Source organism: Cydia splendana, chromosome 17 (genome assembly GCF_910591565.1).
Source record: "Cydia splendana chromosome 17, ilCydSple1.2, whole genome shotgun sequence".
NCBI classification, from domain to species: Eukaryota; Metazoa; Arthropoda; class Insecta; order Lepidoptera; family Tortricidae; genus Cydia; species Cydia splendana.
In genome coordinates this window covers 9,862,530-9,884,269 of record NC_085976.1, presented here as the reverse complement: position 1 = coordinate 9,884,269, position 21,740 = coordinate 9,862,530, and the positions used below count along the sequence as shown (strand labels likewise).

General features: G+C 36.8%; 1 protein-coding gene across 1 annotated transcript in view; it reads left to right on the top strand.

The window, feature by feature from the left end:
• LOC134798801 (uncharacterized) overlaps positions 1 to 21,740 on the top strand; it is a 129,679-nt gene that overhangs the window by 35,960 nt on the left and 71,979 nt on the right. The window contains exon 2 of the mRNA XM_063771190.1: positions 2,325 to 2,370. The gene's annotated coding sequence lies outside the window, so the exon portion shown is untranslated. The remainder of the gene's footprint in view (positions 1 to 2,324; positions 2,371 to 21,740) is intronic.

Below are 21,740 nucleotides of genomic sequence, written 5' to 3'. Positions count from 1 at the left end.
TTGCAAGTATTAAACTACTTTTCATATTTGGCATTTAATTTAGGAATTACTTATATCATATATTTATAGTAGTTTGAACCAAAACGATTATTTAATCGATGAAAATTAAAGTTTTGTTAGTTGCGTTTCTAATTGTACACCTACCTAATTACGTTAACTCGAAAATTCATAGAAATTATATCTGTTCATAGGTACTTTATATTTGCACTCGTATTTTCTAAGTTTATTCCGGAATTATTTGCACTTGTAGTGCTTTACATTACTGGTACTTGATGATTGATAAATTTATCGTTTATCGTAAAACTAAATTCATCAAGCACGATGCAATAAATAGGACTTAGATAAAGCACACATTTAAACGTATATCGTGAGAAATAAAACGCATAACACATAAGTTCCATTACTGTAGGAAAACAACGTTATTACATTGAAGCAAGCGTCGACTGCCACCCATGACGAATTCCGAACTCCCAGTCATAAAAATGACCCACAACAATGCATTATTTACCATTATATATCGGCAACGCGACAGAACAACTAATTACAAACACAAACATCTGAGAACGTAGGTGTAAAAGGTACGGTCGGGCTGCAGAGTTGTTTGACGGTATCTCCGAAAAACTACCTCCGAGTGCAACAATCAAATTGTGTGAACCAATATTGACCCTTGCGTAAGCTCCGCTTTCCCACGGTGTCCTGACGAATCTTCTCAGAGAAATAAAACTACGCTTGTCGAATATAACACTACAGGGCGCCTGCCTTACACAAACAAATTGAAGCACAAATATTGATACTGATTATTCAGTTACTCGACGTAACCCTTGGACTACAATGGCGGCTTTTAAGCCACAAAAGACGTGGTAATTGGATTGGATTTTTGTGTAATCGCTGTTCACTTTTGATCCTTCTCTAACGACTTAACAAACTAAGCCTTGCCTCCCGTAGTCAAACCGTAGTTGTTCTGACAGTGGATAACTTGCTATTCAGTTGGAGTGGCTCCTACGTCTTTATAATCGTGTCAACATAAGGATCCTCGTATGATATGTGTAGTACTCGTACCGGCACTGTTGGGAGTCTAAATCTGCCGCAGCACAGATATTCTATCCTTAGATTTATGAATGCATTACACTCGACGTTAGTATTAAGTGTAATTATCACAAATCATAATGTTTGGTTTGTATTTACGGCCGCGTTTACTCAGTCAAGGAGTGATATTTCGTGAATAGAGACGCTCGAGTATTTGCAAACTAATTTCAATTCATTGCGATTGATTATAACACCGAAAATTCTGCCAGAATTTTCTGCTTTATCCAGCACGTGTTAGAGTTAGTTATTGGATTATGCATTTAATGTTAATGCACATAAAGTTAGAATTATAAATTCAATAGTGCTTTGGATTACGGGTGCAGTTATGGGCGCTCCTGCTGCGTTGTTTGTTAGGGTTGTCAGCGAAATCATTCGAATTGATCAGAATATGGTAAGAAGCAGGCGTTTCTGGGAATGTTCACGGCACTCATTGAAACATCGGCCTGTTTGTTTAGACAAGGACCTTATTAACATTGTGTAACTTTAACTCGGAATGTAAATTTCACATTCAATGAACCACGATAACAGCTAGTTTTATATAGTATTCACATGTCTCAAATAATTGGACACAAGACCTATAGGTTCATACAATGATCCTTCACACAATTCGACAGTAGGTACGCTGTAAAATAAGAGACTACAACACACTGACACTGATACACTTATCATTTTAGTTAATGTGACTCTACTAACAAATCTCCCTAAAGCCAATTCCAACTAAGAAGATTTAAATTAACTTATTTATTTCTTAGTTTTTAGGTATGTATTTATGATTAACTAATTGTATAAATATTGACATTGTATTTCTGTGTTTTTGACCTGTATAATTATGAATTAAATTAAATGATTTTATAAAAAAATTCCAACTTACATTTTAATATCAAAATGATGTCATTTAATTATCAATCATGCGTGCAGCCGTGCATATCGCTCGTATTTGTACGTACCTACACCTGACCTACACATATAATTCTAGTGAGCGAGGCGCACGGGCGTACACATTTTGACATCAAAATGTAGGTATAAAGTTCTAAGGAAATAGGTACTTGAGCTATATTAGTTTTACTATTTTAACGAGACGGTCATGCACAATACACAAAAGTTTTCGTGCAATGGCATGCAAAGTCAAAAACATTTTGTAGGTCTTCTTCCTGACATACATATTGTTAACGTCGTTAACGACAACATAACCGATACCTATAAGGATACTTTTTTCAAATCATTGTTTTTTTTTTCAGATACGTCTCACACGCTTGACCGCTTAAGGAGTTCAAAATTGTCAAGGTATGTTTGAACAATACATATAGGTAAGTACCTAATACATGTAAGTAGATTAAGTGTGAAAATTCAGTCGACTCGGCAGATAGACACTCATAATGCTAAGTAGGTACAATGTTGTCTTAAAAGGAGAAGTGATTGAGAGACTTTTTGAGACTACAAAGCTTTCATATGTATAGCTGGTTCACTAACAAGTGGGTTGGTATCACAATAAATCGCTCGTTTTTAAATCACTTTAACCGCTGATTGCCTTCTTTGTACATTCATAACTGGAGTATAATATGGCCTATATACCTAACTATAGATTTCCTATATGCTTACCTATTAGTAGGTATTATAATCGTGTAGAGAAATAAAATAACTTCCAACAATTGGCCCGTTACTGCTATCGCCGTTCGCTTGACGTTTAGAACTGATAATAATGACATTTTGATGAACATACATCTCTTGATGCTCAATAAAAGTGATTTAAAAGCCATAAAATCTGTTTAAATATTGCATTTCTTATTTGAAACCGTTAATATTTGCAATTGGTTGATGTCATTGACATGTCTCGCCATTCTAAATCACACTTGCGTGTCTCTTTTCGAGATTTATTTGAAAATTTACAAATTTAAGGCATTATTCCTCATAACAAATTTTGGCAATCCTTACTCCTCGCCGTAACAAAGTAGTATGTTAGTATGCTACAGTAGTAACCTAATAAGAACATATTATATTATAATTTTAATTGTATTCATACGTAGGTATTTAGGTATGTGCACCTCCTAGGAAACCGACTGAATTAAGCTCTAGGCTAGTAGTAGTGTACACTGTACACACTGTAAACTTTACCTGTACACTGTACAGGTAAAGTTTAGACGAGGACCATCCGAGAGGATATTCATAATTACATACATATTAAGTGTTTAATTTAAACCATTACCTATAGCCACATGGGTACCTACTACACCACCTAGGTAAGCTAGTATCACAAAATACCGACAACACAGTTATATAGATATCGCACCAGTTTCTTTGTCACTTCCTAATTGTTTCATGCCTGCTTTACAAGATTTATAATCAAAAGTGACATCTTTCAAGTCTTGGACGCCTCAATTATCCTCATACTGAGCGTGACCAGTCAGAGACAAATGACACTTATAAACCTAGGTATTGAAAATTCAACCGTAACTAGATATGTAGAAAGTTCAAATTAAAAATGCCTGATATATACACGTAAGCTCTTTTTCTTTGAACGAGTGAAATGACAAGTCACACGCGTCCGCGTTAATTCATCATTCTTTTGTTTTCACCGGATCCATTATTAAATAATGAAAACTGACAAACACCTTACTGCTTTCGCTTTAAGGTTTATTTTTGCACGTTTTCTCATGTTGTTAATTCGGTTTCAGATGGGCTTTCGTTACATTTCAATTTAGATATAAAGACGGTTTCAACGTCACGCACCGTGTTGTGACGATCGTGTCAATCAACATTTATGTTGGTTGGTCATTCATAAAAAGTGGTGTTGAACATGACGGGAGCTTTTGTTGGGCGTCGTTTGATGTTCCGATATAACTGATTAGTTTAGGATGTCGTCGGTTTGTCAGTCTGCATGGTTTCGTGAGCCGAATGTATTTTAGCACCTATTTGAGTTTGATAGTTGATAATGTTACTCAAATGTATGTATATCTGATCTATTATTTTAACCAAATGCAAAGTGTCATTAGACATTTCAAATGGTGAAAGTGATAATGCACAGTGAAAATTAACAAGCTTTTATTAGGTCGACCTGTATGTAACTAGGGCAAACCTTGGCTATTCGGTGATACGTAGTTATTCGGTGATAGTCGTTTTACTGTCTTTTAGCCGAGTTGCCCGGTAATTTTATTGCTTAAAACAATGTTTAAGAGATACCATGGATCTGACTAATGTGGTGTAATATGGTTTCAAGTAATATAATTACCAGGTAACGCGGCTACAAGACATTAAAACTGTTATCACCGGATAACTACGTATCACCGAATAGCCAAGGTTTGCCCTATGTATTGGAATCTAAGGTAACTAATTTAACCATCTTCCAAGGATCGTAGCGTCATCAAAATTGGCAGCTGTATGTAGTTCTGATGACAATATAATAATATGGTACTGTCGAACTGATCTGATGATGGAGACAGGAGGTGGCCATAGGAACTCGACCTGTATGTAACTATGTAATGGAATCTAAGGTCTAATTTAACCATCTTTCAAGGATCGTAGCGTCATGAAAATTGGCAGCTGTATGTAGTTCTGATGACAATACATTAATATGGTGCTGTCGAACTGATCTGATGATGGAGACAGGAGGTGGCCATAGGAACTCTGTGGTGAAACAGCTCAACCTAATTGTGTTAGGGGTTTTTAGAATTGTCTCGATGAGTATTAGTTGTCTGTCGTAAAAAAAAGTAGTCAGCGATAAAAGCTTGTACCAAAAATGAAATTTTGCCATAAACTTATTTTAATTGCTAGAGATGGGATCTTAGCTATTAAATTATTAGGTATCTAGTGTTTAAAATGCCGATGTACAGACAGTATCAAAAAGTAGCGTATCAGACTATGCGCCAAGTTACATAGAACAATTTTTTTAACTGTTGCAGCTACCTACGTTTGAAGTTTGAACGCAAACTCTCGATAGTTTGCAGTATACATACAGACATATCACTAATTGTAAAAGTGATCAAGGGTGGCAGATACTTTTGGCGCGTTGTTTCATACGTTACAATTGATGTCGACTGTACTGTTTACGTTCATTACATAATTGATGGATTGTTTTAAATAATGTGACACCATTTGACTGACTCTCAAAATATCAGTTGTTCTCGTCAAGTTCCTGCACATTTTCACATTTCTTATCGCTATAATATCGTCTTTAAATAAGGTAGAAACTTGGTAAAAAATTCCAATAATTCATAGAAAAGCAATAAATTCATAAAATCGGTTGATCCGTTTAATTGCGTTGGGGATAAAAAAAATTTTTCAGGATACAAAATAGTCACTACATATTAGGTTATGCGTTAAATATTCGAGGTCACTTCTGCGGAGTTCTTTCTAATCCTAAAAAAACTAAGTTATAGGAGTTGTCACTGCCCAGCACTATACTCTCATAATGGATACACTTTCAAGATACTAGTCAACTGCAAAAATATTATCTTCGCCAACCCTTAAAAGGCGCCGTCTGCAGCTAATTGAAGACAGCGACCAAAACGTCATGTTAAAGCTGTGTACCATTGTAAATACATAAACGACACATTTTAATCTAAATTTTATTAAACTTACGTCATTTCGGAAGGGAATGATGTGTTAAATAATAAACGTGATTGGCTAGATAAGATTAATGGTCACTTTGATACGATCTTGAGCTACGATGGAAATGATTTGTCAGTGATATTAAAAGCAGTAATAAATATTTACTAATAGCATCGTCGACAAGAGGTACCTATACTATTAAATCTAAATTATCTTGTAAATACTTTTGATTTAAGAGTGCCAAGACAGCACCAAGAGTGTGAACCTTCTGATTTTGTGATTCTGTGATCATAAAAGGAATGTTTCACATTAGCCAATTTATACGCTCACAGCGGCACTGGGCCGAAAGACCTGATACAGAAAATATGGTTAATTACATAATTACATGTTAATTACGAGTATCCGCAACGAATGTGTTAAGAGTGCTAAAATAAGATACCTTGTACTTTTTCCCCGAATAATTTTCTTAAAGAAATTACAGTTGCACAAAACAAATCAGCAATGTCGTATCTGCTCCAGCCGTTTAGAGAAGGCATTATCAATAATTTCAAACGTCCGTTCATTAAAAGGCAAGTGCGCAAATTCTTGACGTCAACATTTCTTTAAATTTAACGCTCCTATTGAAGTGAATTGGTCATAATGTTCCCACTGCTCTCACTTAATGAAACAAAGTTATCTATGCGGATGAAAATGTGCTCTCCATTTTATTTTGAACCTTACAGCCGTTTAACATTAGTTTGCTATTGAATTTTGTGGGGGTTGTAAATTTTGTACGTACTTTCATTGCCTAGTTCACTGTCACTGACGTTTGCGACAATGCCCGTCATCAATTGCCAATGTCACTGCGTTGACTAGGTGCGTTATTATAAGTTGTTTATGAGTTATGAAATGTAGACTCTCTCTAGACATATTAAGGCGTAGCTGACTTACATATCTTGGAACAACAGATATGCAAATGCAATGCCTAGGTACTAACCATTATAGTGGACTCAACAATTACGAATCATGAGACTATTAAGTACGATAGGTACAGTCTCTTTCTCTGCTATGATTGTTAAGTTCAACACCTACTTAATCCACTTATAACTTTCTATGTAATATTCAACTTCCCGACTTTGTGTAATCCTATATTATGCTAATACAAAGCAGCGGACGTTTATAAACGTGGCGCCTTCTTATGAATAAAAGGCAATAGATATCGTATACTTAGTCTCCACACTGCTAACAATAAAACGCCCTAAGAACCTTCTAAATTCATTATAGTTACTCCTGTTTCTATATAATAGGAGCATACTATTAACGTGATTTCAAACGGATAACTATAGTCTGCGCAATTATGTGTTACAGTCTAAAAAGGCATAAGTTTGTTGGGAGCATGTACTGAGAATACGCCACTTATATCTTAAAGAGTTAAGATTATCTACAGCGTAATTGCTCTAGTAAACTAAGCCCAGAATTGTTACGTGTCGACAATTTAAATGTTAAACGCTGATTTTTATCAGCTTTAAAGGTATTTAGCCGGTTAATGGGTAGGTTTTTCGTGTGGTTTTAATAATTAAGATCTTCACAGATTAACTTGTATGAGTAGGTTCTTTATTTATTGAATGTGTGCGAAGTGATTATGAGTGTGTATTGGCTATCTGGCTCATGTTTTAAATGGCGCTGCCTTTGTAAGTAAAGTAGGTTTTTGCAGCAAAACCCGTAGCATAAAAGTAGCCTGTAAAAGTGGTAAAAATCATGGTTGATGTACACAACACTGTCCAATGCCGCCCGTTTGGAAAAAATCGTAATGACAATACCGTATATAGGGGAGGTAGGGGACCATTGGGCGGTCGGGAGGCTCGGGCACTCTCTTGTAAATCAGGAGGAGTCAGGAGGAGCACGATTTACAAGGGGGTGCCCGAGCCTCCCAACTGCCCAATGGTCCCCTACCTCGCCTAGTAGTTTTGTGGAATGAAAATAACTATGTATATTGTATAAACATAAGAAGGATCGTTGAATTGTAAAGTTTATATTCGGATGACGACTGCAGCAATCACTGTCAAATTCTTTGTTAAATTGCGTTGCTGTCGTTGCCGCATTTCTGCGCCGCATAGAACGTTTAATCCTTCACTCATATTATCAAAGAGAATTACAGCGTCAAAACTGCAGTAGTTAACGTTGCGACAGTAAAGGTGACGTTCGGATGGCAACTGCAGGTACATTACCTACTGTTTGCGGTGACGTTGATGTCGCCGCAGTAACCCCACACAAGTATTGCAGCTGCAGTTGATATCCGAACGTCACCTTAATGCTGCTACAGTCGCCATCCCATTGTCACCTTAATTTTTGTTTCTTAATACGGTCCATAGTTAAAAACCAGTAGTCAGGCGCAGTGTTGGCCGAAAGTTAATGCGAATTGAAAATGTTGGCCATTAACCATTATAAATTGAACCTTACACCGTAACGGACGATTACAGTTTACGATTCAATTTATAATGGTTAATGGCCAGCATTTTCAATTTGAATTAACTTTCGGCCCACACTGGTCAGGCGGTTATTTTTTGTTAATAATGGTTACCCATTAACAAAAAGCTCAAGCCTATTGGAAAATAAATAGGCTCTTTTAGAAATAAGTACAGAACTTGATGATTGATTTTCACGTAAAAACTGATTAACCTGTAACACTTTAATAATTATTTTCCGCGTGTGGCCTGTTTACACGCTATGATTCATAGTCAATATTACTTACTTGGGCGCAAACTTAATCACGCTTGCTAATTTAAGCATGAAACGAAACGGCAAGTCACTAGATTAAGCGATAGTTTAGATAACTTGTTATATTGATTTTTAATCGATTTGTACTAGTTATTTGTATTTGTAGGAGAACCATTTTTCTTATATTGATTGAATGTCATGTCATGTGTAACGTCAGAGTGATTGTTTACTAAAATAACGTAAAAGTGTATTAACAAGTACTCACTGATAAATAGTTATTGCATAATTCATACTATTATAATATATGTATGTATAAATAAATATACTAAAATCCTATTTTAGTGTGTATATGATTTATTCAATAACAAAACTTATAAACTATTATTAAAATTAAGTATAAACTAAGTATAAAATAAATTAAAACTAATAAAATCAATAAATAAAACTTACCCACCTATCTTAGGTCCCCCAAATCTGTCCCCTGCGGAAGGGTGCCCATAAGGCTGGCTACATTCCCACGCTGAATAGCTATGCCTGTTCTTTGGCCTAGGAATGAGCAAGCCCTAGGGTCACCCGTGGTTTCAAAAAGTATTTCTTTTAGGCCCTTAAAAAGATTGTGAGCGTCACGACACCACTGCCCCAGGGTCTCTACCGCGAACGCCGCAAATATGTGGTTGTTTGTAAGACCAGCGTGTGTATTTATTTATAGGTATAGGTATCTCCCGCGGCATGGTATATACTTACAGTTGATGCTGGTAAAAAAATTCCGCTGCACTTTCATTGTTTGTAGCTGCTATCCATATTTTTCAATGTAAGTATACCAAACATATTTCATTACGTAATTTTATGAGCTAAGGTATATACCTTAGCTCATAAAAAGCTTAGCTTATTTATATATATAAATAGCGTATTACAAACTCACCTTATGAATGTAGAAAATCATTTACCGTACTCGTAATATTTTAAACTCTTTAACCCCAATCAAAGCAAATTATTCATTAACTAATAAACAAGACGTCATTAGTAGAAAACTAATTTAGAAATGCTAATTTTATTGTTGACCTGACGTGTTTATGGCGTAATACTGGGTACATTAAGGTATATAAAAGGGCATGTGCCTACTGCCAATCAGTGTTGGCCGTAATGGTTAATTCTAATTAACAATTAATCAATTGCATTAACCATTAATTCCGCAATTAATCAATTGCATTACGCATCAATATAATTAAAGTTAGTTAGAATTGAATTTTGAGACGTTTAATTACATTGCTTGTCAATCTGCATTAACGTTTAATGGAATTAAATAATTTTTTTCATAAACTAATAATTAATGTTACTTTTGCTTGGAACTATTAAAATTATAAATAAAAATAACCATTAATACAAGCTTCAGTGAATTATCAGATCGTGATACATATTTTAACATGAGACTCTACACTATATGTTTCTATACACTCATTATAGGTGCATTCCTATTTGTCCCTGCCATATGTGAGTTGGAGACAAATGGGAAACGGGGACAAATGGGATTTATATGCAGAGCCTATTCCGTCTGTTCCAGGTGGGAACAAATGGGAAAACATCAGAAAATGATGTGTTCCCATTTGTCCCCACCTTATTGGTGTGGAAACAAATGGGAAACGGGGACAAATGGGATTTATATGCAGCGTCTATTCCATCTGTTCCAGTTGGGAAAAAATGGGAATGTTTTATATGAATGAATATGAACGGCGGGGAACAAAAGGGATACACCCGATATAAGTGTTCCCATTTGTCTCCGCTCCAATGAGATGGGGAAAAATGAAAATATTTCTATGCAGCGTCTTTTCCCATGTTTCTACACTCATTATAGGTGTATTCCTATTTGTCCCTGCCATATATGAGTTGGAGACAAATGGGAAACGGGGACAAATGGGATTTATATGCAGAGCCTATTCCATCTGTTCAATTCTGTTCCAGGTGGGAACAAATGGGCAAACATCAGAAAATGATGTGTTCCCATTTGTCCCCACCTTATTGGTGTGGAGACAAATGGGAAACGGGAACAAATGGGATTTATATGCAACGTCTATTACATCTGTTCTAGGTGGGAACAAATGGGAAAACATCGGAAAATGATGTGTTCCCATTTGTCTCCACACCAATAAGGTGGGGACAAATGGGAAATATTTATATGCAGTCTTTTCCTATACGTTCCCCGCGGGGACAAATGGGAATACACCCACTGTTGGTTATAATGGGTGCATTATTGGTGTTTCCCACTTGTCCCCTATCCACGTGTCCTACGCCATACATGAGAAGGGACAAATGGGAATACATCATTTTCCGATGTTTTCCCATTTGTTCCCGATTCGCTTGACCTACGCCATGCATGAAGCTGGGACAAATGGGAATGTTTTATATGAAGGAATATGAACGGCGGGGAACAAAAGGGATACACCCGATATTAGTGTTCCCATTTGTCTCCGCTCCAATGAGATGGGGAAAAATTGAAATATTTCTGTGCAGCTTCTTTTCCCATATGTTTCTATACACTCATTATAGGTGTATTCCTATTTGTCCCTGCCATATGTGAGTTGGAGACAAATGGGAAACGGGGACAAATGGGATTTATATGCAGAGCCTATTCCATCTGTTCCAGGTGGGAACAAATGAGAAAACATCGGAAAATGAAGTGTTCCCATTTGTCCCCACCTTATTGGTGTGGAGACAAATGGGAAACGGGGACAAATGGGATTTATATGCAGCGTCTATTCCATCTGTTCCAGGTGGGAAAAAATGGGAAAACATGGGAAAATGATGTGTTCCCATTAGTCCCTTCTCATGTATGGCGTAGGACACGTGGATAGGGGACAAGTGGGAATACACCAATAATGCACCCATTATAACCAATAATGAGTGTATTCCCATTTGTCCCCTCGGGGAACATATAGGAAAAGACTGCATACAAATATTTCCCATTTGTCCCCACCTTCTTGGTATGGAGACAAATGGGAACACATCATTTTCCGATGTTTTCCCATTTGTTCCCACCTGGAACAGATGGAATAGACGCTGCATATAAATCCCATTTGTCCCCGTTTCCCATTTGTCTCCACACCAATAAGGTGGGGACAAATAGGAATGCACCTATAATGAGTGTATAGAAACATATGGGAAAAGACGCTGCATAGAAATATTTCCATTTTTTCCCATCTCATTGGAGCGGAGACAAATGGGAACACTAATATCGGGTGTATCCCTTTTGTTCCCCGCCGTTCATATTCATTCACATAAAACATTCCCATTTGTCCCAGCTTCATGCATGGCGTAGGTCACGCGAATCGGGGACAAATGGGAACACACCAATAAGCACCCATTATTACCAATAATTACCAATAATGGGTGAATTCCCATTTGTCTTCGCGGGGAACATATGGGAAAACCCTGCATAAAAATACAGAGACAAAAATTACGATGTTTATTCTTGTTAATTGTTAATTATCAATCACATTTTTAATTTTCATTCAAAATTGATTTAATTTTTAATGGTTTGTAAAGCAATAACCATTAATTCTTTTTAATTGTTAGTGGTTCGAAATAAATTAATATTAATGCAAATTGATGATCAATGCAATTGATAATTAATTTTCCTTCAATGGTTAATGGTTAATGGCAATTAACCTTTTCAATGGTTAATTTTTAATGGTCAATTGCATTAACGTTCGGCCAACACTGCTGCCAATCCTCACTCGTAATTTGCGTTATTGCTCTGAAATTACGGTCTGACGACACAGCAGACTAGTCAACTGAAGGTTCGAATCCCGACGGCAAATATTTGTGTATACGGTAATGATTATCAAAGTGACTATTCTCTATTTTATGAGTTACCTATACGAAATCGCTGCCAAAAAGCCGCTTTCATACAATCGAACTTACGGATCATATAACTGTCTTTTTCTAATTTCCGTTGCTAAATATGGTAACTTTGATTGTATGTCGACGGCTAGGCTCATGTGACTCTTAAATTAATCATTATTATTGGTCGATATAAGTATGTGAAGTACCTACACTCGGCATTAGGAGCGGCTACACACGCTTGTTCTCAAAACAACAATTAAAGTTGTCTACATATAATTTTGAATAAGGCACCTGCTTGGCTACTTCTGCTGCTAACTATACATACATTATAGGTATAAAAATAATACTTATATTTTATACTTATCCATACCGCACGAGGCGCTCAACCACATATTCAATTTCGCTTCTTATTTTTATGTCGGCTCCCGATAAAAACAAATCGGTTTATTACGGTCCGGGGGCGACGACATAATTTATCGGCCGACCACCGGCGGCGCTAAATATTATATCGGATATTTTTGTGCGGACAATATCGTGTTATATTTAAGCCACCGTGGCTTTGGGATTATGGAGGGGTTGCAACTGTTGCAAGCGAATGGCATAATCCGTGATGTACCTGGGTTTAGAAATAAAAATGTTCTGAAGCAAGAATAAAAATTATCAATAGTTAAAGACAAACCCAATTAGACACCAAATGACCAGTACGGTTACCATCAGTTTGTCACTGACGTAAACGCCGTCGAGAACGTAATTTACTTTCTATACATCTCGCTCGCACTCGCATATTAGTGCAAACGGGATGTATAGAAAGTAAATTACGTTCTCGACGGCGTTTATGTCAGTGAGAAACTGATGGTAACCGTACTGGTTCCGAACTAAGTGAGACTTGTAAAAGTTTAGGATTCAAAGACAAAAGTATTACAGGTACTTTACTCACCACTAATTACTTAACAGCTATTTCGTACCCATTCCTCAACAATAGCGTCCTTTATATAAGTACTTACCCATAATTTTAAGTTTAGGTACACCATTAGGTTACCAGCACTAAAGCCTTGGATTGAAGCAGGGTTGAGCCCCAACGGTGGCATATGTGTATTGGCTGGTGACAACGACGCTGAAAATTGTACGATTTGCAAACCAGACTGACCACAGGGGCCATATTACTGTCTCTTTCGCTCTTGCTACGACTATGTAAGTGTGAATGAGAAGTATTTACGACCTTAGTAACCCCCGACTAAGCAAAAAAAACAACGGGTTGCACTCCGGGAGTGCCGACAGAAGTGAAAACTCAATGACTAGTCCAAAATGTCTGCAGCACTATGTATAATTGACCCATCCTCCTTTCTATTGCAAAACTTTAGTTCCGAAAATGTTGGTCAGTGAGCTTGTTTAAAATTTTAAATTCAAATTTGTAGCGTTAATTGTTTAAAATTCGAATAGAAATTGTAAAGTTACCTTGCAGACCTCGCATCTAAATATATTTGGTCATGATATTTTGAGTTTTATTCACCAGTACTAGAGTCACTTTTATTAATGATTTGATCAAGATGTAGCTTTATTGAATTATATTTGAGTGATATAAAGTTAGAATGTAACTGTGAGATCCTCGTATTTCTACCCGTACAAGATTAGAACCTTTTTCATGTAATGTCATTGAGTTTTTCTTTATTGATTTAAATGCCATCTAAATGAGTGGCCATCTAAACGTTACGGTCATCAGTTTATCATTTTTTCCCTACCTCAAAAAGTGCCCAGCGCCGCTAAAGAAGTTTTCACTTCAAAAAACACGCACGTGTACTTATATTTCAACTTACGCACGCTCGCTGTGCGGTTGGTTTCCGATCAGAGAGCTTTTTCGCAATAGCATATCGGTCAAATAATATTTCCCAAATGATACCTACCTTTCAAGAAAAGTGGGTAGCGGTCGTAAACTAAAAATTTTGACAAGTCAACGAGCTGACAATATTACATCAAAAAATATAGTCATCCAATCACACGTCTAATCTTAAAACATACAGCTTCCTCATCATGGACCGAAAGTGATTCGCGTCATCGGGCCAGTAAAGTTTCGCGAAGTGTTAATAATGCTTCCAAATTTAAACTTCAGTTTCTTGGTGCAAGGTCTATTTTTAAATGCAAGTGTGTTTGAAGAATTTATGGATGATGGCAACACAGATCACTTTTTGTTACTAGATAAAGCATAATAATCATAATCATAATCATTTATTCGTAGGAGATAACCATTTAATATGATTCTTATATGTGACATTCCACGAGCAAAGGTACCTTAAATGGGGATCAGTTATTATTAACGACGCTCCAATACTAATGTGGGGCTAAGCGACGTAAGCACCAACTTTTACTCGTAGAACGTCACATATATATCCTCACTTACCGGTCTAGTGATCTTCGTTATCTTAACCCCTCATAATTCTCGAATTATCGTATGCGGATCTCGATCTAGTATGCGGAGATCTGGGGTAGTTTATTGTATGAATTATAGTACTAGAACACACTTCGGTCGTGGTTTATGACAATGGCCTCTACTCTACACTAAAATGTAGGGTGCATGCAATTGCAAATGCACAATGCATACACAATGAAAACCTAGATTTTATAGGTTCTCCTTTTTCCAAAATTTGCAATACAAAAAAATAAATGTTTTTATTGAAGAAAAGCTATAAAACTAGAATATACATATTATGCTGAAGCGATCGACATCAAAATCAAAGAGAAGGTTATGTTAAGATTTAGGTTAGTGGAAAACGTTTTCTCACGAAATGGAAATTGTATGAAAAAGTACCTTTTGTCAGTAGGTAGCTATACTTCCCTCTTAAGATTTTAGATGGCGATTTCTCGAGCGACGTCAGCGTGACTCGTATAACCGCAGTGCAGGATCTAGTCGAATGTAATCTATGTTCGGTACTCTATCGCACGAGTTATAGTATTAGAACACCAGCGCATGGAAATCGGTCGTGGTTTGTGGGTGGTACGGCATTGGCCTGTTTATTACAATGTAGGGTGCGTGCCAATCGAACCCAGATGCAATGCCATTGTCAAGTGCAAGCTTGCGGCATGCGAAGTTTAATGATGTAGGCTGCCTTTCCACTGAAGATGAATGAAGACGTGAATCAACCAACAGCATTGTTTCTTTTTCTCCGCTCCGCTGGATTACAATCAATGCTATTCTTTGATTCCCGCTCGCCCCTTAGACCTCCGCTCATCTTCGCCTGAAAGTCAGCCTAATACATGATATTGATTCGATGTTGCTCGCAGTGTAGAGGTACCTTTGGAAACTCTTTGCGAATAAAGAAAACCCAAATAAAAATCTTCATTTTTCACAACCAATATAATTCCACAAAAGAACCCAATTCAAATAAGCGGTTTTGACTTATTTACAATATTAGGGTAACATTCCATTTCCAACCGCAGCTGCACTACTGACAATTTTACTATGGAAATTGACAATGACAGCGACGCGTTCAGTACCGGTAGTGCAGCTGCGGGGTTAGAAATGGAATGTCACCATTAGAGGTACTAATTACTACAACTGTTCCAAATTTTACGTATCTACGTCAGACGGTCTCTGGGAAAAACGCATTTAACTGATTTGCAAGACCGAAATGATCCCATAAGTGTTCCGTGAACAAAGTTTTGTACGGAACACTTAACGTAACTTTATACTTATTTTATAATCTCAGTAAAAGCTGCGCGCCTAAAAATAAAAACACACCTGCCTATTTAAAAGGCTGTTAACCCAGTAAATTATGACGTATTTATAAGTTGAAGCGTGGTTGTACAGTTCAATACATGTACAGTCAGGCTCGTAATTCACTGCACTTGCAGACACTCGTAATCTTTGCGATATGCATCGGGGAGTGGCGCGGTCGATGTATGAGGCGATTGTACAGTTCCGTGCAAAAACGCTATTTAAAATTTACATTTCAATAAGCTTACAGCACTGCAAGCCCGTAAGAGTAGGTAGTGAAATTTCAAAGTACAACGAACCTACAAAACATTTTCGTGTTCATCTAGTTGCTCGCATGCAAATAGCTCTCAGACCTAGGGTTACCAGATACAAATTCGGGATTTCCTGACAAAATTCCTGATTTGCGAATATTTTTCGATATCTATGTATGCGTAAGCGATATCTATGTATGCTTGATACATTGTTTATATTAATTTAATTTGGATTTATGTAAGTAAATTTGAATAATGTACCTTTATCGGTACATAATAAAAAAATCTGCTAATTCACAAAAATTCCTGACATTTCCGTATTCCGGCCGCATTACTGGCAAACGGCCAAAATTCCTGACATTTGGTAACCCTATCCAGACCAGTATAAGACCGGATTGAAATTTATTATCACACGATAAAACTAAAAATTGTATTTTAGGACAAATAAATCTACCAACTCTCCCTCCCTACATCCTACATCATGTTTTTCTTTAAATTCAAACACGAAATAAACAACATAAATCAGATCCGATATTAGTACTAATGTAAGTATGTAAACTTAAGCGAAATGGTTTACTGAAACCGAATTTAATTTCGTCATCTGTCGCTCAGTTTGGATAGAGCCTAGTAAGGCTAAAGGACCAACATCACGATTTATGGCGTATTTTCATAAACGCCTTATGTATTTGTAAGAAAGGAAGAAAACATAAATTAACTAATTGAGGCTTTTTTAAGTATTATGAGTATACATCAGTAACTCGTGGCATTTAGGTAGCACTTAAAAGATTAGTTTAATTAATTTCCGTTTTTTAGTGGTTTTTTTTTCTCGACTCGTATAGGAAGAACATTGTCACATCACTGGTCTGTGCCTGCTACCTAAATGCCACGAGTTACCGATGTGTGCTCATCACTAATCTTTTAAGTGCTACCTAAATGTCACGAGTTACCGATGTGTAATTATGAGCAAGGAGATTAGTTAGCGAATGTCCACACGACAGTACAGTCGGTTAAGCCAAGATTTGATCTTGGCTCATTGGTCCCGATGTCTCAATTAAGGCGGCACGGCCAATTTGTACCAAGGTTAAATAAAACAAATGCGATCACACTGTTAAGGCTTAATTAACGAGTTAGTCTTTAAATTAAGTGCTTTACTTAACAATCGTTATAATTAAACGAAAGGGGTTATTAGTTTTGTTTTTACTTGGAAAAAATATATTTAAATAGATATATTATTTTCCTAAATGTTTGTAAATTACATTTTAGACTCGACTAAGATGGATCAAAAAGAAAAAAAGGATCCCAAAGATACCTACTTATTTTCTTCCATTAAGATCGAAAGAGCTCGCGATTCTAAGTAGAAATCACAGATATTATATCTGTGGCAGAAATAACTTTAAAAAATCCCAAGTTTGATAAAAAAAAGTGTAGTGTACAATATAACTTTAAATACAACGTTATAGATGTTATCTTTATATTTAAGACAACACAAGCAAGTGTTCTCAAATCCTATACGCTTTGAATCGGATTTATATACGGCCAAATTACAATACCAGAATTAACCTACTAACTATCACTACAACCGTCGAGCTTGTTTAATTATTATTTTCGCTTACACACATCGGTTACTTGTTTAGAAATATTTAAACGGTCCATAGTCAGCCTTACCCACAACTATTTCTTCCGAACCATCTTAATTAAGCTTGGTAATAAAATCGCCACAATATGAATGAATAAACCACCACCAGCGTTAACAGCCTGGATAACAGCAAAACCTTACATACTTAGGATTTCCATTAGATTCCTTTTGTTTTGTTGTTCTCTGGTTACTTTAATGGTGTTTGTTTATATTTATTACCCTATAAAACGGCTTTCTTCCTGAATGGTCCTACACCACAGAATAAATAATAGTACTACGTACAGAAGACTAACTCTCTAACAAAACGCGTCTGTTACGATCAGGAGAGGTATGGCCGCTAGGTGGCGACAGCGCCACGCGCGGCTTATGGCTAGCCACCAAAATTGGTGTGGAACGGATGTACTTTTAGCTACCTGTAGCAAAGCGACAAAATCGCGGAGTGAGCCACGCCTGCCTACACTTCAATACTAAATAAAGACATATACTGTACATGTACAGTCTAGTTTTAAAATATGGGTACACACAACTTACTCAAAAATTATGTCACATAGTTCATTCGCTTACATAAGAGCTATGGGACGAATTTTTGAATATGATGAGTGCACCTATATTTTACACTTGACTGTACCTATTCCACCACTTTGTTTGTACCTACTGTACCTTATTAGGCATAAATTGGGCATTATCTATGAAAAGTGACCTTATTGTCGATGGCGCTTACGCCGCACAGCGTCGCGCGGCATTGTATTTATATCGGAGCATCGTTAATAATGGCATAAGCGCCATCGACAATAAGGTCCCTTTTCATAGATAATGTCACAAAAATATTAAGGATCATTTGAATAACTCAGTGATTTCTAACTTTTTATTTATTTTACATATTTTTTCAGTTGTCAGAGGTAATTTATGTCAAGTATTCTTATTGACTGATTACATGATCGTGTCAAAAAAACTTACTCGACGTTTCAAGCGCGAATTACACTCGCGGTCTTGAAGAAAACTGGCTGAAGAACGTCTTCTAACTACGCGAGTATTTTTAACTAAGTAAATAATAAGCCTTTTCTTATTTCGCCATTTTCACCACTCTCCTGTCCTAATTTTAACAGGCAGAAAGTTAAATACCTGTATGGAAATAGTCAACTGACTTTTCTTGGCATCTGTCATCTACTTAAATGCAATTTTTCTTCAATGCAAACCGGATTAACGTGTCTTACCGACAGTCTAACTGGACTCTCTTAGATGCTCCGGAACAAAGTATAAACCCAGTAGGTATTCTGGATACGTCAACTTGTGAGAATCATAGAAAATGTTAGGGGACACTGTGCTAACTTATTTTCGTTTGGATTTTGTCAATGTACGTGGGTACACAATGTACGTGGGTATTGTCATATTGGCTAAAACCAGATCAGGGGGAATACCAACTTGGGTATACCCCCTGATCTGTTTTACCACCTTGCTTATACATAATATGCATATGAACTTTTCTGCACGGCTTGACCAGATGACCGAGCTCTCGCTATGAAGTTGTAAGGCGGGGAAATTGCTTGTTTTACGACATTTTTATTAGTTACGCTTTATGTACGCGTACGTACAAACGTAAGTATACAGACACAGACCAGTAAGTATACATATAGATACGCCTATAACATTGTAAAACTGCTTTACCACTGCAGTAAACGAAAAACGCTATGGTATTATTAAAATTGATGTGGAAAAATTGAGATTTGCTATCGATCTAAATTGGTGTTTGACGATAAAATATAACTTTATAGTCGTAGATAATTAAAGTTATATTTTATCATCTCTCAAACCTAAATGCCGATTCCCCATGGTTGACCAAGAAACCTAAAGTTACCTAAATATAAAGACCGGTAGAGACGGACTACAAACTACAACCCGACTGCAGCTTGTATGGGAACTGCACGCTGACGACGCCGTGCAGTCGGCGTGCAGTTCCAATAAAAATTGCAGTCGTGTTGCAGTCCGTATGTATCGGCCCTTAAGGTTAATAAATTACATTGTCTAATAAAATCATACAAATTACCGTTCTCTTTTCAAAATGCCATGTCACCTTTCTATCCCGTCGTAACCAGCGTATCTAATGGCATCCGCATAGAATCCTGCCAGTTACATGACATCAGGATCTGTACCTATAACCTTTGGGGGCGAGCGGGCGGGTTATACGATGAACCAACGTTACGTGACCTCGCGGTCCGTTACAAATATTGTATAAACAGAGCGCACTTATAATGAAAAACTTCAACATTTAACTCGGACGCAGATACTTTGTAAGCGACCAGAATGACGCCCTAGGCTTTACTAGAAGAACACACGTAACAAGCGCTATGATAGGGACCACCTCGTGTAGCCAGGCTTTACTATTTACAGGCCAGTAATCGTGGACTTTATGGTTAGGGTAGGTCCGCTATATAACCGTAAATTTAAGGTTAAAACATTGATAGTAAAAAGTTATATAATATTTCAGCTGGTCAAACTTCAGATAAAACCGATTATGCCTTAAACTATTTAAAAATATTGTATAATACCTACTGCGGAAAAACACTCACAAATGTTCTGACGCGTTGATATCCTGGGGCTCCCACTCCCCCTTATATATTTTTCTATACGTTTGTCCAATTTCATTATAAATATACCGGTGAAAACAAAGTGGACTAGCAAAAAAGTTTAGATAGGTAACAGTTGCTGATTATCCAATGCAAAAATTATAACATAATATATTTCCAGCAATGTGTGTGTCCATTTCTGTGAAAACAACAAATTTATTACGTTTTAATAAAAGTTGGAGCACAAATTGCTGCCAACCAACATGGGTCGACTACCCCTTATAATTATTTTAGGTACAGAGAGAATGGCCCACTCATCCAATTGTCGAAACGATGGATCATATTTAGTAAAACTATGTACAGAAATCTTAAAAGCATCGGGACAAAATTGGAAAAAAATATGTAAATATAAAACATTTGGCTTAACTTAATTATATGAATATAGAGGAGGGTGCGATGACAGTAACATTTACGACATTTGCCTACAAACCAATTCAAACGTACACTGACATCAGAATGATATGATGTCAGTTTTCGCGCGTCTCGCTCACCAATACAAATATAGTCTAGTTTCCGTGTCAATATTTTCATGGCATTTGCCCTTGATTTAAACGCGTTTTCAATATAAAAACTACAATTTTGCGTTAGCTTTAACATGTATCTTAATTGCAGTTAGCGAAAACTTGAAGGACAGAAAACAACAAAAGAAAAGATGGACTCACGTGGCTTTGCCCCTGTTCTACATATAAAGATACAAATATCGCGTGAAAAAGCTCTAACCCCGTTGCTCCTGTATCGCTATATATATCGTTAGAAGCGTTTTTTCAAATCCCGAATGGTCTGCCCTTTCTACCCTCCCTCCTATAATTTGCACAAATAGTACGCTGTTAGCTAAGATGCTGCTAAATACCTATAATTAGGCCTTTTTTCCCGCCGCGGAGCATCGCGTGTTGTTTGTTAAGTTATTAGTTTCTTATTAACTGTTCAAATCCAAAAGGCGACAAGTACACAGGAGAGTAGTATGACTTCGTAACGTTTTTCCTTCCTATATGATGGCGCTTTGACCGGCACCGGACACTGGTCTAGTTTACAAGCTTTTATGTAACATCGGCGTCTCGGCGTGTATAATATAGCAAGTATACAATCCTTACAACATAATGTATTATACTACTACACTTAAAGCTTTGTTCTCCGTATACAACGCAGTGTAACTTAGGGGCTGTCCATAAATTACGTCATCGTTTTTTGACGATTTTTGACCCCCCCCCCCCCCTAAAATCATCCAAAAATCATGCTTCGAATGACCCGTTTCCTCCTACGTCTGGCTACCATCATCCGATGTCCAGACCCCCCCCCCCCCTAATTTTAAATGACGTCATTTATGTATATAGCCCCTTATAAGGTTAAGTTAG